General features: G+C 36.0%; 2 protein-coding genes across 2 annotated transcripts in view; both read left to right on the top strand.

Annotated features, from left to right (window-relative positions):
- LOC126769487 (uncharacterized) overlaps positions 1-18501 on the top strand; it is a 1339673-nt gene that overhangs the window by 1155606 nt on the left and 165566 nt on the right. The window lies entirely within an intron of this gene.
- The window catches only part of LOC126769542 (Na(+)/H(+) exchange regulatory cofactor NHE-RF2-like), a 408391-nt gene that overhangs the window by 248966 nt on the left and 140924 nt on the right, over positions 1-18501 (top strand). The gene's annotated exons all lie outside the window — the stretch shown is intronic.

The following is an 18501-nucleotide window of genomic DNA, read 5'->3' as shown; positions in this document are numbered from 1 at the left end:
TATCGTATATACACATACTATCGGACATATACATATGACACCAACGAAACCATAAAATAGAATAATAATACTTATTATTCTCCTGACATACCTATCAAACAACATACATTTTTTATTTATAGTATTATTATGAAATATAATTTTAATTCCTGTTTTTATGTAATATTTCTAAGAATGGAATAAGAAGGGTCGTCACTTGCATTACTGATTTATGTTCTAAATAGCTGCGACTCGCTATTTTATCCACGTTAAATTGTTTTTACGTATATATGTACGTAATCTTTAAGTTATTATAACTTTTGATAGATACAACCGATTTTGTTGAAATAAAAACTAATGTGTGCCTTATTCTTGCCTATATTAACTAAATTATTAACATTTGAATTTAATTGTTATCAATAATGAACGAACGAACGAACAAATAATGCTTGTTTTCGTTTTGACAACTCGGAAATATTCATATTAACTCAATAAATAAACTATTTTTAATTTTATAAATAAAATTAATTGTGGATACAGACAAAGATGATAAAGATTCGATGTGACCAATATGTATTAGAGGGACAACAATTTCAAATACTCTTATTATTTATTTTGAAACATAAAAAAATTGAATAGGTATTTGTACGGTTTTCTTAAATGCAAAGAATACACATTTGTACGCTCGTTATGTTTTTTCAATACTTTAGACAGGAGCGTTAGACACCGTTTGTTTATCAGTTATTAATCTCTGTTGAGATACCGGAATGAATAATGACCAGTGGTTCAGATTAAATACTTATGAAAATGTATAATGATGGTAAGTACGAGTGTGTAGTGATAGTAATATAGACTGCCTCGTTGGTCTAGTGGCTAGATATAAGGCCGCAGAACCCGAGATCCTGGGTTCAAATTCCAGGTCGGGCCGATAAAAAGTTAGTGAGTTTTTCAGTCAAAGATTCTCAGTAGCATCCCGGAGTCTGGAAGTTGGAAGTGTGTACACTCCCGTGCCTCAAAGAGCACGTAAAACTATTAGTCCTGCGCCTGAACTCTTTCCGGCTGTGTCGGATTATGAGAGTGAGGGAATAGAGAATGCACCTGTGTTTGCGCACGTACTTGTGCACTATAATATGTCCTGCGCCGATGGCTAATCTGTTGAGATTGGCTGCCGTGCCTGAAATCTATTAGGAGGACATCAACATCTTCAAATTTTGGTTAATAAAATTATTTATTTTTTAGCTTTTCTTCATATTGATAAAGAAAGTAAGTTATAACTTGTATACGCTAAATTCTGGATAAAAATTTAAATCTGAATATTATAACCATAATGATCTTATTTTTTATCTTTTTCTATTCTCCATTTATTATATTTGCGTATCATTACCAATGAATTATTCATTTAAAAATATAGTTTTAGAAATTATTGTGCACCTGTGGGTATTTATGCAACTTCAAGTAAGTCCCTACAATTTAAATAACTAGTCTTAAAGTATTAATACAAAAAACTGACAAAATGCAGTAGATAAAAATACAATGGTAACTGGCACAATTGCTTAGTGTATCTTGGTTGACAAAAGTATTAGCCACGTTATCTGTTCTTAATACTTGCACAATAGCGACAGATTAAAAAAAATCCTTTACAATACAGTGACGGTGGTCTCGCTCATTCGACCAAATGCTAATTCGTTTACTTCTCTTACAAGGTAGAATTCATTCTCGTCTTTTATTATTCAAAAATGTTCAATAGAAATACACTTTTCTAATTAAATAAGTGATAACGAAGTAACAGCCTGTAAAACGTCCCAATGCTCGGCTGTGGTGCAGGTGTTGTAACGACTGGGCCAATTTCATTCAATCTTTTATGATTAATAGGTATTTTTAAAACGTTAGTTATTAAGCTACCTACATATACTAATATTTAAACTTTCCTCCTTACTTATGTGAAACATGAAGCTTTTGTCGCATTAATTAAACAACGCTATCGTACAATAAAATCTTAATGCTAATTATTAAGAATTCTTTATTAGTTCAAACCTTTTTGTGAGCATACTCGTGTACCTGAATGTATGTAAGTAATTTGTAGATATATATCTTGGCCAATCGGATATTCTAATTGGTTATTTGATTGCAATGTTTTATTCTTTAGCTCCTACGGAATTTCAGTAACTGCACGTTAAAAGCCTTCCAGTATTAGATAACATAGCGACAGCTGTCACAAAATTATATTATATAAGACGCGGTGTGATATTTACATTAGATATTAAAATTATGAGGCAACATCAGTCAACGGTAACACCTGCCTGTGTTGCGAATATTAATCCTTTAAGTGTGGGCACTGACCATACTCTACAAAAAATGACATGCATTATGCCTTTTTATACATACAGCATCTTTATCCGAAATAATATTTTTGAATATAGATTCTAACGAGAAGAACTGACAACAAACTCAATAGTTAAGTACTCTTTTCCACCAAGTTAGTTTTTTTTTATTTAGGTATATTAATAATAATACTTTATTGTTATCCAATACATACATATTATAAAAAGTAGCCCTGACTCCTGAACTGGCGTTACCCGTGCGTCAGAAGTCAGTTCCATCCCATTCAATTATTAAAAAGTATTACAAAGGGTCTTATTACTAATTATTGTAAGTTAATCCAAACCGTGTGCGCGTGACTGCATAAATGTGTTGTGTTGTAATGTGTTGTGAGGTAGTTAATAGTTTCTCAACGTCTTCATAATTAAGTTGTTTTAACCATGTTTTAGTTTTGCCTTTTAATTGGTAGTTATTAATGTCCTTTATTCTTGAAAATTGAGTATTTTTTATAAAATCTAGGTACAATACTGTTATATTGTTGCTGTGCAAATTTACTTTTAACTTTATTGTAAGGAAATCGATGGAATATGAATTAAATACAATTAAATTTATTAGTTATCCGGTATGAAAATCAACGGATACTAATGTTTTCTTTATAATCGATATAGTCTTTTATTAAGTAAATATTTTTTCTTTATAAATTAGTTTTTGACATGCGATTTAAATTTATTAATAGGTCAAGTAAATTTTTTTTTTTTCTACTGACTTTGTTTATTTCATTACATCAACTAAATTTATTTAATATTACATTGAAACATAAATATTATATCTAAGTTAACATGTTTTACACGTTAACACAGAAATATAACAATGTCAATTTTTTTTTTATTGTTTAAGTCAAATTTAAAATAGTACCACCCAATTCCCACCCGACGCAAAGCTGCCCATAATGCAGGCTGCATTTCCGCGCTGTACGTTTTTTTTACAAGAAGTGTTCATTTATTATTATAAGAATTACCGAACTGTGGAATATTATTTGTTGTTAATGTCCCAGGAAGGTTTTCATTTATTAAGTTGGTTACATGGTAATGTTAATAAAAAACAATTAAATTTGTACCTATCCTGCCTGTAAATCAACAAATATTAACTCGTTGTGGTTGTGGTTCAAGCTCCACTTGGTTCTTCGGATAACGGCCTTATATCTACCAAAATGCCACAGGCCAAGCTGCCGCCATCAGCGGTATTCAAACGTCGCGTTTGGTTTTTTTTTTTTATAGAATAGGAAGGCGGACGAGCATATGGGCCACCTGATGGTAAGTGGTCACCAACGCTCTTAGACATTAGCATTGTAAGAAATGTCAACCATCGCTTACATATCCAATGCGCCACCAACCTTGGGAACTAAGATTTTATGTCCCTTGTGCCTGTAATTACACTGGCTCACTCACCCTTTAAACCGGAACACAACAATACCAAGTATTGCTGTTTTGCGGTAGAATATCTGATGAGTGGGTGGTACCTACCCAGACGAGCTTGCACAAAGCCCTACCACCAGTACTATAAGTCGGCAGATTGAGACGGTATGCGCGATTACTATGCGTCAATCCCATGGAAGGAACGTTGCTTCAGTGGGAATGACCCGACAGCTAGTGCCACTGCTGTTGCTGATGAGATCATGTTAGGAATGGAATACTACATTCCTAGCTCAGATCTCATCAGTAGGGGTACGCGTAACCGTTGGTTAACTCGTGAATGTGCCGACGCTGTATCATCTAAGCAGGCGGCATATCGCGCGTGGATCAACGGCTGCGTTAGCGGGGCACCTAACATTGACTCACTGAAAGCAAACTACAATAAAAATTCCAAGTCCTGTAGGAAGGCATATACGAGAGCGGATGCACAGCGCATTGTACAGATTGGTCATGACCTTATTTCGCATCCTAGGATACCTCGCATTGCAAAACAATTTCCACCGCTCAGAAATCCGGACGGATCGCTAGCTCACAGTCCGCAGGAGAAAGCCGATCTCCTGGCTAAACTCTTTGCCGACAACTCCGTGATCGATGATTGTAGTGCGCTGCCACCAACAATACCTTCATATGGTCACACGATGCCTGACATCAAAATCAGGCAACGTGATGTGCGTGCGGAGCTGCAATCACTTGATATACGGAAAGCTAGCGGTCCCGATGGAATACCAGCCATAGTGCTGAAGAACTGCGCGGCGGAGCTGTCTTCTGTGTTAACGCGCCTGTTCCAACTTTCTCTCTCTTTGAGATGTGTGCCGGAGGCTTGGAGAAGAGCTAATGTGCAAGCGGTTCCCAAAAAAGGGGATCGGTCTGACCCGGCAAATTATCGACCAATAGCTATCACCTCAGTAATTTGTAAGGTGATGGAACGGATTCTTAACAACCAATTGATCCATTACCTAGAAGATCGCTGTCTAATTAATGATCGTCAGTAAGGGTTTCGACCAAAACGGTCCACAGGTGATCTTCTAGCGTACATAACACACCTCTGGGGTGAAGCTATCGACAAGCATGGAGAATCGTTGGCTGTCAGCCTCGATATCTCCAAGGCTTTCGACAGGGTCTGGCACAGAAGTCTTCTCTCCAAGCTACCGGCATATGGTCTGCCTGCTCAGCTATGCACCAGGATTGCCAGCTTCCTACACAAGCGTAGTCTTCGTGTTTTAGTAGATGGTTGCGCTTCACAATTCTATGTAGTGAATGCTGGGGTCCCCCAGGGATCTGTGCTATCTCACACACTCTTTCTTTTGCATATCAATGATATGCTCTCTCTTGGGAACATACATTGCTATGCAGACGATAGTACAGTGCATGGTGGATACCACGGACGCGCAGTGGCTGGGCGGACGGAAACTGAGGAGAGGCGGGAGAATCTTGTCATTGAACTCGATAGGACATTAGAGCTCACCGCCAAATGGGGTTCTGATAATCTTGTTGAGTTTAATGCCAAGAAAACACAGGTTTGCGCTCTCACAGCGAAAAAGTCACCATTTTCCCCTCTTCCCTTCCTCTGTGGCACACCGCTGATGATAAAAAGCAAAATCGCCATGCTGGGGATGGACGTTCGCTGCGACCTTAGTCCAAGGGATTACATCGAGGCTATTATAAAAACTGCTTCACGGAAACTCGGAGTTCTGAACAAGGTGCGGCGTTTTTTCACGCCACAACAACTGTGCCAGTTATACAAAACACAGGTACGGTCTTGCGTTGAATATTGCTCGCACCTTTGGGATGGCTCCGCTAAGTACCTACTGGAGGCCTTGGACCGGTTGCAGCGACGTGCAGTACGCATTATTGGCGACGTAAAGGTCACAAACACCCTTGAACCTTTACAATTGCGTCGCGAGATAGCAGCACTGAGCGCTTTCTATCGACTGTATCACGGCGAGTGCTCTGAGGAATTATTCTCTCTAATTCCTGCTTCCCCCTTCCTTCTTAAGTCCACGCGAGCTGGTTCTCGATGTCACCGCCTAACTGTGACATCAATTCCATCGCACACAAAGAAATTTGGCAACTCCTTTCTGTGTCGCACTACCAAAACATGGAATTCCTTACCAGCTCACGTGTTGCCCTCCTCTTACAACCCGGGTTCCTTCAAACGAGGCGTGAAGAGGCATCTTGCGGGCCGGCAAGGCGGGGACGGCTAGTACAGAACATTCTTCCCGACTGTACTGGCCGTCGTCGCGTTTGGACTCTACTACCACTTACCATCAGGTGGAGTAGTCATATGCCATCCCCGCGCATATATAAAAAAAAAACTCGTATTGTAATATATGCCTATTTTTAACATGTGATTTAAATTTATTAATCAGCAAAATTTAAAATATTCGCTAATAAATGCGGAAAGATAAATGAGCTGACGTCATATTTCAGTCATTTCGGCTATCATCATAAAGCTACTGTAATGACAAAACTGTGTACTGTACATAATAGCACAAAAAGTTATATTTTATTAGTATAATATTCATAGCTTTAATTTATTCTTGGTATCCATAATATCCTCTATAATAAATAATAATAGGTCCTTACATATGAAATTAGTGTTTTGTCGTACTGACCACTTTGATCTGAAATATCTCCTTTTTGGTTCCTTCTTCGTCGTGACACTCTTGTCAGAGCGGTCGTGGTCGCCATGAAGTATCATGAATTATTCGGCGCAGATGTTATTCGCCTCACGAGCCTTCGCCATATGTCCCTGTTAGTGGTAAGCCTCGTGCATTCATGCAAGGGACCGCCAACAGTTGTTTTTATTTGGTCGGTCCATCGCATGGGCGTCCTTCCACGTGGTCTGTTGCCATCCACCTTGCCTTGAATGACAAGGCGCTCTATGGAGTTATTTCCTTGCCGGGAGACGTGTCCAAAAAAAGTTAGTATGCGCTTTCGAACCAGCGCCGAAAGACGCTGTTTGATGCCGAGTTCTTGAAGAATGGAGATATTGGTGCGAAATTCGGTCCACGAAACTCTTAGCATTCGTCTCCAGCACCACATCTCCAAAGTATCGATCTTCTTTTTTTCGACTTGCCGCAAAGTCCACGTCTCCGCAGCGTATAGAAATATGGGGAAAACAAGCGTTTTTACGAGCCGGATCTTGGTTGCTTTGGTAATGTTTCTGTTCCTCCATATTTTCTTCAGCTTCTCCATTGCATTTCTCGTAATTGCCATACATCGCTTGACCTCATCTACGCATCCGCCATTATTCGATATTAAAGCTCCCAGATATATATAGGATCGGACGACCTCACAGTTCGCAATCTGAGTGATCTCAGGCGAGTTTTTTTTTGCCCGGTCTACAATCATCATCTTCGTTTTACTGCGGTTAAGCTTTAATCCGAATTCTTGGCATATGCGCTCCATTTTAAGAAGCAATTCTTCCATATGAACTGCGTCAGACGCAAACAGGGTCGTGTCGACGGCATAGCGCAAATTTGTAATCTTGCGCCCACCAACTGCAACACCGTCACTCCAGTCCTCAAGCGCAGTGCGCATTACCAGTTCTGTGTAAGCATTGAACAAGAGCGGTGATATAATGCATTCTTGGCGGACTCCAGCGCTGGGATGAAAGTCTTCAAATAAAACATCATCCGTCCGCACGGATGCAGTCCCATCTTCGTAAAGACGCCTAAGAAGATGAACTAAGTGTTTCGGTGTACCCATGTCCAGTAACACCCTCCATAGTTTGGGCCATTTTACTGAGTCAAATGCCTTTGAGAAGTCAACAAAGCAAATATAAGTAGGCTTCTCTATTATCTGGCGAACAATGAGGATCTGCTCACGTGTACCCCTTCCTTTTACAAAACCGGCTTCTTCTGGTGCAACTTCCTTGGACAGAAAGTTCTTCAGTCGTTTTAATTTATAAAACTTTATATATTTACTGGTGGTAGGGCTTTGTGCAAGCTCGTCTGGGTAGGTGCCACCCACTCATCAGATATTCTACCGCAAAACAGCAATACTTGATATTGTTGTGTTCCGGTTTGAAGGGTGAGTGAGCCAGTGTAATTACAGGCACAAGGGACATAAAATCTTAGTTCCCAAGGTTGGTGGCGCATTGGATATGTAAGCGATGGTTGACATTTCTTACAATGCCAATGTCTAAGAGCGTTGGTGACCACTTACCATCAGGTGGCCCATATGCTCGTCCGCCTTCCTATTCTATAAAAAAAAAAAATTCATTTAGCTGGTACATTTGAGTTTTGAAAACAGTCATTCATTTGTTTTTTCCTCATTATTTTTTTCTTTGGCGTCGTTTATTACCGCACAATGAAAAACATGAAATATCGGTATATTAACGAGTACGAGTTCTACCGCGGCACCAGCGCTGCAGAAACTGCTCGAAGGATTAATGATGTGTACGGCGCTGGTATCGCAAAAGAAAGCACTGCGCGTTTTTGGTTTTAACGTTTTCTTTCTGGAAATTTCGACCTTCAGAACCAACATCAGTTTGGTGGACTAGCGCCGGTGTCGTTCTCTACAGCTTTCTAAAATCTGGCCAAACGATTACGGCAGATATCTATTGTCAGCAACTGCAAACCATGAAGGAAGAACTAGCATCTAAACAACCGAGATTGGTCAATCGCTCTAGGCCACTGCAGCTTCACGACAACGCAAGACACACGCTGTGCAATTAAAAACCACTAAGTTAAATGCTACAATTAGAATGTCTGCGACATCCCCCGTACCCCCCGGGCCTGTCTCCAACAGATTACCATTTTTTCCGGAATTTGGACAACTTCTTACAAGGAAAAAAATTCAACTCCGATGCGGAGGTCCAAACCGCCTTCAAAGAGTTTATTGATTCTCGCCCCCATGGTTTTTTTAGTAAAGGGATCAATGAACTACCTATGAGATGGCAAAAGTGCATAGATAACAACGGTGCATACTTTGATTAATTAAATATAATTTACAATAAAAAAATTACTATATATTCCTCCCGTACAAAACGCCAATTTCATATGTTCCTTACATAATATATATTTTATTGTATAAGGTAACAGGTGGGCGAGCGGGCCGCCTGGATGGCAAGTGGTTTCCACCGCTTACAGATCGCAAATGCGCCACCAACCTTGTGCCTGTAGTACACTGGCTCATTCACCTTTCAAACCAGAACACAACAATACAAAGAATATGTACTTACATATATGATGACTGTGTGGTATCTACCCAGAAGGGCTTGCTCACCCAAAAGCTCTACCGGCAAGTAAATATATAGATATAGATATAGCTATGAAGAAACGTTTACAAAAGTACGTTTTTATGTAGGTTTATTTAGATTTATAATCTAAGACTATTATTTATTACGATTATGAAATTTAATTAGCGATTTAGATAATAATAATAATAATAATAATAAATAACTTTATTCACTAAAAAAGAAACAAAGACAAAAAAAATTAAGGTACAAAACCATAAAAAAAGAGTTAACAATATCATATTTCATCATATCTATGGGTATGCGAATCTTACAATTCAAAAACAATTTCGTTCATGTCTCATATCAAATAAGCCCCAACCAAAACACAATAGAAGGCATCGGCTTCGACCTTATTTGTCTTAGACTTGCAAGTACAAACTACATTTTACATAATTGTATCGGAAAACAATAAGTGGTTATTAAAATGTCTTTTTTTTATAAACAAAATGTCTCACAAATCGGCAAAGCGTTTTGTTCGTCTCCCGCCGAGTTTTTGGTTTATTGCAGGCGAAGAAGATAACGCAGCTATTGTTCTCAGAGAAAGTAGAGCTGTTTCAGAGAAAACGTCCCGACGGGAGAACGGTTGCACCCTTTGTGTCATTGCGAATATTACAATGCAAATGATACAATTCGCATGAACGTTTCAACTGGTTCGTAATTTCGCAATTTCACCAAACGCTCGACATTATTTTAAAAGTACTTATTTTATAATGTTTTCTCTTTTTAAATTTTATTTGTTTTTAAAATGGTGTTTACATAAAAATAATAATAAATTAATTTGCTACGGAAACACTAAATTAGCGTAGAGACTAGCTTACACGACTTAAATTACAATATACCTACCTGTTTACGCCGAACTAATATCGGGGATCAAACGGTAAATGAAACTAAGGAAGAGCTTTCCACTGTTCACACTATAATTTATTTTGTCTGATCATTTTAACAAAATCACCTTTACATTATATATATTCAGTAGCGAATCTAGACAGCGCGATTCAGGAAACTGACAGATTTTATTACCGCCATCTATACATACACTACCTACAGAAGGTATTTTAGTAATTTGAATAATGTATAATTTAGATTATATTAATAAAAGTAAAGACCTCTACATAATATACTTATATATTTCAAAAATAATATAATCCGAAATTTGTTTAATTAGGAATAATTATAAATATACTGTACAATATAATTGTCTGTATTTGGATTTGATTTTGTATATTATTATTATATATTTAAAGTGCTATTTTATGTAATCGCTTTGAAAATGTTGCGTGTCTTTCTGTGGCAATCATTTGACCGAAACTTAAAATAATATTTGCAAACGACTCGTGCCAATGTGTTTCTAAGCGAGATTCACGTGTGAAATTTTATTATCGATGATTAATATAGATCAATACAAAAATAGCATTACGAAATAACAATAAATACGAGTAGGTAATCAAATTCGATTCCTTTTAGTTTAGCTATTCACGGCTTAAAATTAATTGGATAAGTTTAGCTTATCTTTTCTAGACATCGCATACCTTTATATATAGGAGCTGCCCGTCCAGACGTATGTTCAAAATATTAGGTAATGAAAGATTTATTTTGAAGAACCAACATGTAAAACGGGCAGCAGAAGCCTTCTCGAAGCTATAACTCTTTTACCGCTAGTACCTGGAAATTGAAGTAGGCAAACAAGTAGTAATAAAATTCGCCGACGCACTTCTTTTTTGAATAAAATATAGGCTGGCCATTAGCAATTTACGACATCATTGTTTACATTCTCCGAGAATCTAAGAAGCATTGAAGGGAGCCGAAACAAAACATAATTGATGTAGTTGGCAACTTAAGCTTATAATTTATGATTTTACCCTAATAATAAGCAATAGTTAACGTGATTTGATGTAAAAATATCGAAAATTATCTAAAACTCCGATTCGAGTAAAAAAGTAATATATGGTTAATTTATTGAGAAAGGTATATACTTATAGTCTATAGCTCGTAGACAATATATATGTGACGTAATGCTATGACACATGTTTATTAGAACACATAAAATGTAATTATATCTCTATATATATAACTTACCTGTGTATATCTTTGAGTAAATAGTATGTCACTGATCGCAGAAATTTTAAATACTTTTTTGTTTGCCGGCTGTAGCTTAGATTCCTAGTAGTGAGATCGTCCACCCATATGGGTGCTCCATACAGTGCCATGGAACACACCACTCCGGCGTATATGTGCCGGCATGGTGATTCCGGCCCTCCCACGTTAGGTAGGAGGTAGCTCAAGACGGCAGCGGCATTGATGAGCTACGTGCCCAGTTGCACAAAGTATTGCCCGAAGCTCCATCTTCCATCCAGGATCAGACCTAATATCTCATCTGGGCCTTCACCACGTGGGACATGTATCACGGTCCAGACGTGGAATATAATAAAAATGTTTTATTATAAAGATAAATAAAACTTGTCCACGCGGTGATGATTTATAGTGTAATTACTTTCAATTTTGCTTTATATACAATACTTCTAATATTGATTTAAGTCTTCAATATAAATAATAATAAATAATGTAATATGTAATTATAACGATCAAAACTATGTACCTACATAGTTGATAAAAAGGCGTGGACACAGTATTATTTTGCTTATTCATCATCCCCTAAAACAAATGCATCGATTTAGTTATTATTAATAATAAAGTTGCATTTAGAATTTTTAAAATTTATTAAAAGTTATTATAACTTTTCTTTTAAAATTTCTAAAATAAATAAAAATGTAGTGTCTGTCTCTCAGTTTGCCGGGTCTAATCGCCAAAAAGAAAAAAATAATTATTATAGAGAATATTCTGATGTACTGTTTGTCTTTAAAATTATCATCCAAATCCGTTGTATACCTATATAGGTAGATAAGTATAATTACAAAAATTATTTTCAGGAAATCATTGCAATTCTTTCGAAATGTGATAAAAAGCGTTATTTTTCTTCCGTTAATATTTTTAGGCTTTAGGACTTGGGCTTTAGGTTATTGCTTAATGTGTAATATAAACTTAACGCGGCTTAAACCGTTGGGCACTGTTAATAATAAATACATGTATAAAGATGTATCCTGCACGTACTGCTTATTACTTCATTGTATAGTAAATGTAGTAATCGATAACTACCGCATTGTGTGATTGATACAGTTGCAACGCGGAAATAAGATGCATCTGTTATTTCGGAACACATTATCCAAAATGAACTCTATTGTATGAACTCTAAATAGAGTTAAAAATTGATTGTGCCGCGTATGCTTTGCTAGAATTACATTTAAGGTAATATAAGTTTTATTATATTGTGTTAAAGAATGAATTATAATGGCACAGGTTACGTGTGAATGCCCACGCGCCTGCCATTTGTGTTAACCCTTTACAAAACTTAGTGGTCGGTTCGACCATTTTGTATTGTTGACATATTTCAAGATGGATGGTATAACTGTTTCACAATAATGTGTGTTTGATATTTATTTTATTTTCCGTTAGTGTTTTTTTGGACGGCAGACGATTTAAATTCCATGAATTTCAATTTGAAATAACTTCGAAAAGATACACTGAATACGGTTTTGTCACGAACTTTCTATAAATGACTTTTGTATATTTAAATGTGTTACTTCGTGAAAATTAACAAAAATAAATTAGTAATGAGTGTTTAAAAATATTTTTTTTATAATTTGGTTTAATTACTGCAATTAAATGAATAGTAATCATTTCAAAAAGTATATTATTCTATATTTAAATTTTCTTTTTCGGAAGCATAAAGCTTAATAGTCCCTTTCAAATTAAACTTATTTAATTTTTTTAAAGGCCCTAATGGTGAGTTCCCATAACAGATAATGATGTCCAGCGCGTGCTTTGATAAAAGTCATCGAAGCGTCATCAGGGGACCAACTGATGCGTCTTTCTCGTAACTTCCGGTCGAAATTTTGCAATTATATAAATAAAAACCGACGGTGGTCCTACATTGATCCCGTGACAGGAAAGGGTTATAATACCTTAAACGTTTCAAGTGAGACGCATCTACAATTGGTCAAAAGATTATTCAAAAACATGAAAAACCAGTTGTTTGGGTTGATGCATTACTTTAAATATTGTCATTTATTGAACTTTAGCTTCCGATATGTATTTTTTCAAATTTTCAATAACCGATAACGAAATTTCGACGTTCAGAACTAACCCCGTGGACGGTCGGAGACAAAAGTTGAAAATGAAGAATTAAAGGCTATTGTGGAAGCGGATCCATCACAAAGCACTTCAGAGATAGCTGCAGTCTTCGGGGTAAGTGATAAAACTGTATTAATTCATTTCAAGCAAATCGGGAAAGTAAAAAAACTTGAACGATGGGTACCTCATGAACTGAGTGAATCGAACTTGCAAACACGCGTAGACTGCTGTGTTACTTTGCTCAACCGACACAATAATGAAGGGATTTTAAATCGAATGATTACTTGTGATGAAAAGTAGATACTGTACGATAATCGGAAGCGCTCGTCGCTATGGCTAAACCCTGGAAACCCAGCCAAATCCTACCCTAAACGAAAATTGACTCAGAAAAAGTTACTTGTGAGTGTTTGGTGGACTAGCGCCGGTGTCGTTCACTACAGCTTTTTAAAATCTGGCCAAACTATTACGGCATATCTATTGTCAGCAACTGCAAACCATGAAGGAAGAACTAGCAACTAAACAACCGAGACTGGTCAATCGCTCTAGGCCACTGCTGCTTCACGACAACGCAAGACACACACTGTACAATTAACAACCACTAAGTTAAATGCTACAATTAGAATGTCTACGACATCCACCGTACCCTCCGGGCCTGTCTCCAACAAATTACCATTTTTTATATATATATATATATATATAATATATATATTATATATATATATATATATATATATATATATATATATATATATATTTATATATATATAATATATATAATTTGGACAACTTCTTACAAGGAAAAAAATTCAACTCCGATGCGGAGGTCCAAACCGCCTTCAAAGAGTTTATTGATTCTCGCCCCCATGGTGTTTTTTAGTAAAAGGATCTATGAGATGGCAAAAGTGTATGAATAGCAACGGTATTTTGATTAATTAAATATATTTTACAAAAAAAAAAAAAAATTTATATTCCTCCCGTACAAAACGCCAATTTCATATGTAAGGACCTAATAATAATACATTTATTGTTATATGGTTCTTTAAGTAAAGCTTCTTTGGATGCGATATGAATTAAATTTCAATATAGTATAAGAGCAACGTTTCTGTATGTAATGTCTAAGTGAGTTCCAAACCTTCTCTCCTTAATTAATTGTTTAAGTCGAGTCTTTACCTAGCGATTGTTAAGTTAGGTACTTAAGTCCTGTGTTTGACAGAAAGTTACTGTCTAACACAGACGGGTTGAAAAATGCTTATCTAATTATGTATTTAAAAATATAACATTTATGTTACGTTCTTATAGCTCACTTCTCACACATACTTTTATCACCGAAATTTAGTTGAGAAGGTTTGATTTTTGATTTTTTATGTGAAAGTTTGATTTTTAAAGACGTATAAATTCGTAAGTACATATTTTTTAATTGTTAATTTTAAGTGCTTAGTGATAACTTGACGGTGTAATTATTTCAGTAAATAAATAAAATAAACTCAATTCACAAATATCAACGTTTAATTTGTTCTTGGAGTGATGTTTAAGATTTATTTACTGATAGCTTTTGCGTCAGTTTCGTGTTAAGCAGAAAACTCGGACGATGTCACTATTGTTTACAGCGACCGCATTGCGATAAATTGAACACAACTCGCTCAGTCTATACAAGAGCAAAGAACAAAGGTTTCGAATTAAGATAAAATTGTATAAAAGGCAAATAAAGGTTCTCAAATAACAAAATGTACTCAATTTGCTGTAATTTATACTAAGTAAACATGTCGCACGCGACTTTGTTAACGCTAACAATTCATAAGGACATTTTTTTGATCCCGCTATAAATATATGACATTAAGAGACTGTAACTGATTTAAATAATTACTAATTATATTTCTTTGCTTATTTTATTCCATTGGACATTCCTAACTGTAATATTTGACTTACTCCCAGCAAAATAGTAATAGAATCCTATTGTTTAAGGGGAAATTTAATATTTATGTCGCCTACAGTCCCGTTACGAGTCCCGCAGGTAGAGGATTACCCCTTCCACAACACCCTTTTACGCCCACAAATGAGACAGACGCGTTAGAAAATTGCATTCAGTGTTTACTGACTATTTGTTCAGAAAACAACACATGCTAAAAAAATGGCTTTGTGGACCCCCTACGCAGAGGAACCTTTGGACTTAACTACAAATGTTAAACAGGAAGTCTCACCAGACAGTACCTCAACACCTGGTTCCAAGGTTCCTGACTATAGATATTCATCAGAGCCACCGAGTTTAGAACATGAAAATAGATCTTACAATTGTTATGAGTACAACATCCCGCCGTCCCAAATATCTCCGGTCGAGAGTTGGAACTACAGAAACGCACCTTCAACATCGCAATCAGAGGACTTAGATGTCGACTCGCTGTCTGATGATGCCGAGTATCAAGCCTTTGAGCAGGATGCATTTCGAGCTATGGCCGAGAAGAATGGAGGCAGCTTACTTGGAAATAATCCGAGAATGAGGCGAGCGGTCCAGAGGAATCGAGACGCTGACGACTCGTACAGGAAGCAGAGAGAAAAAAACAATTACGCGGCGAAACAGAGCAGAGACAGACGAAAGTTAAGAGAAGTTCGTCACGCGTTTCAAGTGACATATCTAAAGAAAAGAATTGCGAAATTAAGGCCCAAGCTCAGAGAACGAGTATGTCAACCTTGTCAACAGCAGGGTCGGTTTTAAATGATTGAAAGGCAATTTGATTGTGAAAAGTGCCGTTGAATTACGATTTTATAAATAATTGTAATATAAATAATAGTAAATATGTTTTTGCAGCTTCCTAGTATCTAAAGGCTTATTGTAAATTGTAATGCGATAGAGTTCGATTAATTTTTATGTTTAAAGTATATCGTCTTAATTAAACTAACGTTGTTTTATTTTTAAGCATACAATCTCACGTCAATTATAAATAAGTCATTATTAATTTCTATTACGTATATTAAATAAATTACGCGGTTTTTTTAATCAAATATATATGTATAAGTATTATATTAAATTGGTTCTAATTGTTTTATTAAAGAGTTACCCGCCTAAAAAAAGACTTGTTCCACCACGTTGCTTCGATGCTCGTTGGTGGGTGCACATAGAGCAGATTACCGGTTAAGATTAGTTCTAACCACTGGGCCATATCGATTCAAAAAAAACTAGTAGACTCAAAAGCATTATTTTCAAGTGATATAATCTGTCTGTCTATGCACATATCAATCGGATGTCATCCGTTCAATTGTCATTAATCACTAGACAGACATAATTATATAAAAGTATTTGTATTAATTCATGATTCTCAGACGTTATTCAATAAATTACGTCATCATATCGAATGACACGAGCCGCGGTCGTGTGTAGTTACAGATTAAAATACATCAATTGATCGCTCGTTTTCATTGGTCGCTGAATTATAGCGTGGGTATGTTTTGTTGCCATCTTAACTTTTAATAACCTAACTGTTATTATAAAAGCAAAGTTTATTGTTTTTTACGATTTCATTTCTTAATTACATAATCGATCGTCGTGAAGTTGCATACACGTTGTAAGCGGTACAGTAAGGGAGCGTATCTAACAATGCCCCACCCCTCAAATGCGGGAGGAAAACGTTCACGATATATAAAAAATATTACTTCCTATTTAGTACATGTGACAAAAATGAAAGTAATATTACTTCCTTCTTGCGCTTTATTTTGAATCGATATAAATATATAGAATCTCGCCGATATATATATATACAAATATATATATATATATATATATATATATACAAATATATATATATATATATATATATATATATATATATATATATATATATGCACGAAACGTCACTCTCTATAGAATGGTAGTGCTGATTTTAAATCTGAAGTAGATTATTGTGGATCCTAAAATCCGGCAATCAATTTGATACACTTGACCCATTCAAACTATCAATCCTTAACACTGCAAGACAAGTACCTAAATATGGTCTTAGCTATGTATTTATAGGATTATAAAACACACTAATAGGTGAGGTATATTTAACTTTTCGAGTGCGAAGTCATGATCTGTAGTGCTAGTCAAACTCATAATATAAATACGAAATTTGTCCGATGATAATGTAATTTGACACAGAAATAGTCTGGAAGCAATACATAGGTTTGTACTTAACCGATATATACCCAATTTAAGGGATAAACAGGAATATACGAATTCACGCACGTAGTCACAAGGAATTAATGTTTGTCCTCATTAGTTAATTACTTTAGTATAAATTAAAAACGATTACTTTTATTATCATAGGACTACGATAACGCGTGGCGTCTTCATTAGTATGTTGACTTGTTTGTTTAAAAATATTTTCGCTAACGACTTTATTTTTATTTTATTTAGCTCGCTGACCTTGAGTTCCGGGGCTCCAACACAAATCGGTTAGGGTGAATAAAAAAAAATCGGGTTTCCTTTCGAGAAGTTCTCAGCCCGGAGTCTGGAGGTTAGCAGCAGACGGCGATTCATTTTTAAGCCTGGCTTAAATCGATTAAGAGAATACCAACTAAGATTGAATTTGCCTATTAGGTGTATATATTATCAAATGATTCAAAATTTAATCAATCTCAATGCTCAACTTATAAACGTTTAAAATTAAACCTAAAATAATATAAGGCGCGTGCACACGTGACTACCGGTGAGTCAAGATAAACACGTTGAGATTGTCACGTGGAGATTGTTTTGATTGCGGTCGCAGCTTGTCGTGCGCGTGCGCGAAATAAAAAAAAGTTACCATAGATCAAGTATTTGTGACGCGGGGAGGAAGGATTGTTTAATCTGCAGCTTGTTTAGGATCCGATATGCTTTTCAATACTTGTATATAAAAGTAAGAGCCCAGAAATGTCGTGGCGCTGGGCAAATTACTCCTCTCCCAATGAAAACAATTGAGGCTTATTCCACCACGCTACTCTAATGTCGTTTGGAGGTTGATTTTCCTATAAGATATAAAACCACAAATTATGCAGATGAAAACTTAGAGGTGCTTGTCTGGAATTGAGTCCTTAAACTTCAACTTCATCGCGGTTCTTGCATTCTTGGTTCATAGTAAAAATAATAACCAAACTTTTAGTTAATTATGTATTGGTAATTTAGCTGTATATATTATAAAACGTCTTATTATCGAAATAACTAAAATTTCAATGAAAGATGATACGGGAAAGCACCTGAGGAAAAGTCGAAAAAGTCATTTTATATGTAGCTTTTGTATCAGGAATAGGTATATATAGGTACAGTTCTATTTCGGCATTAAGTATACA

Source organism: Nymphalis io, chromosome 7, assembly GCF_905147045.1.
Source record: "Nymphalis io chromosome 7, ilAglIoxx1.1, whole genome shotgun sequence".
Classification (NCBI taxonomy): domain Eukaryota; kingdom Metazoa; phylum Arthropoda; class Insecta; order Lepidoptera; family Nymphalidae; genus Nymphalis; species Nymphalis io.
The sequence above is the reverse complement of the archived record's forward strand: the minus strand, read 5'-3'. Positions and strand labels throughout refer to the sequence as shown.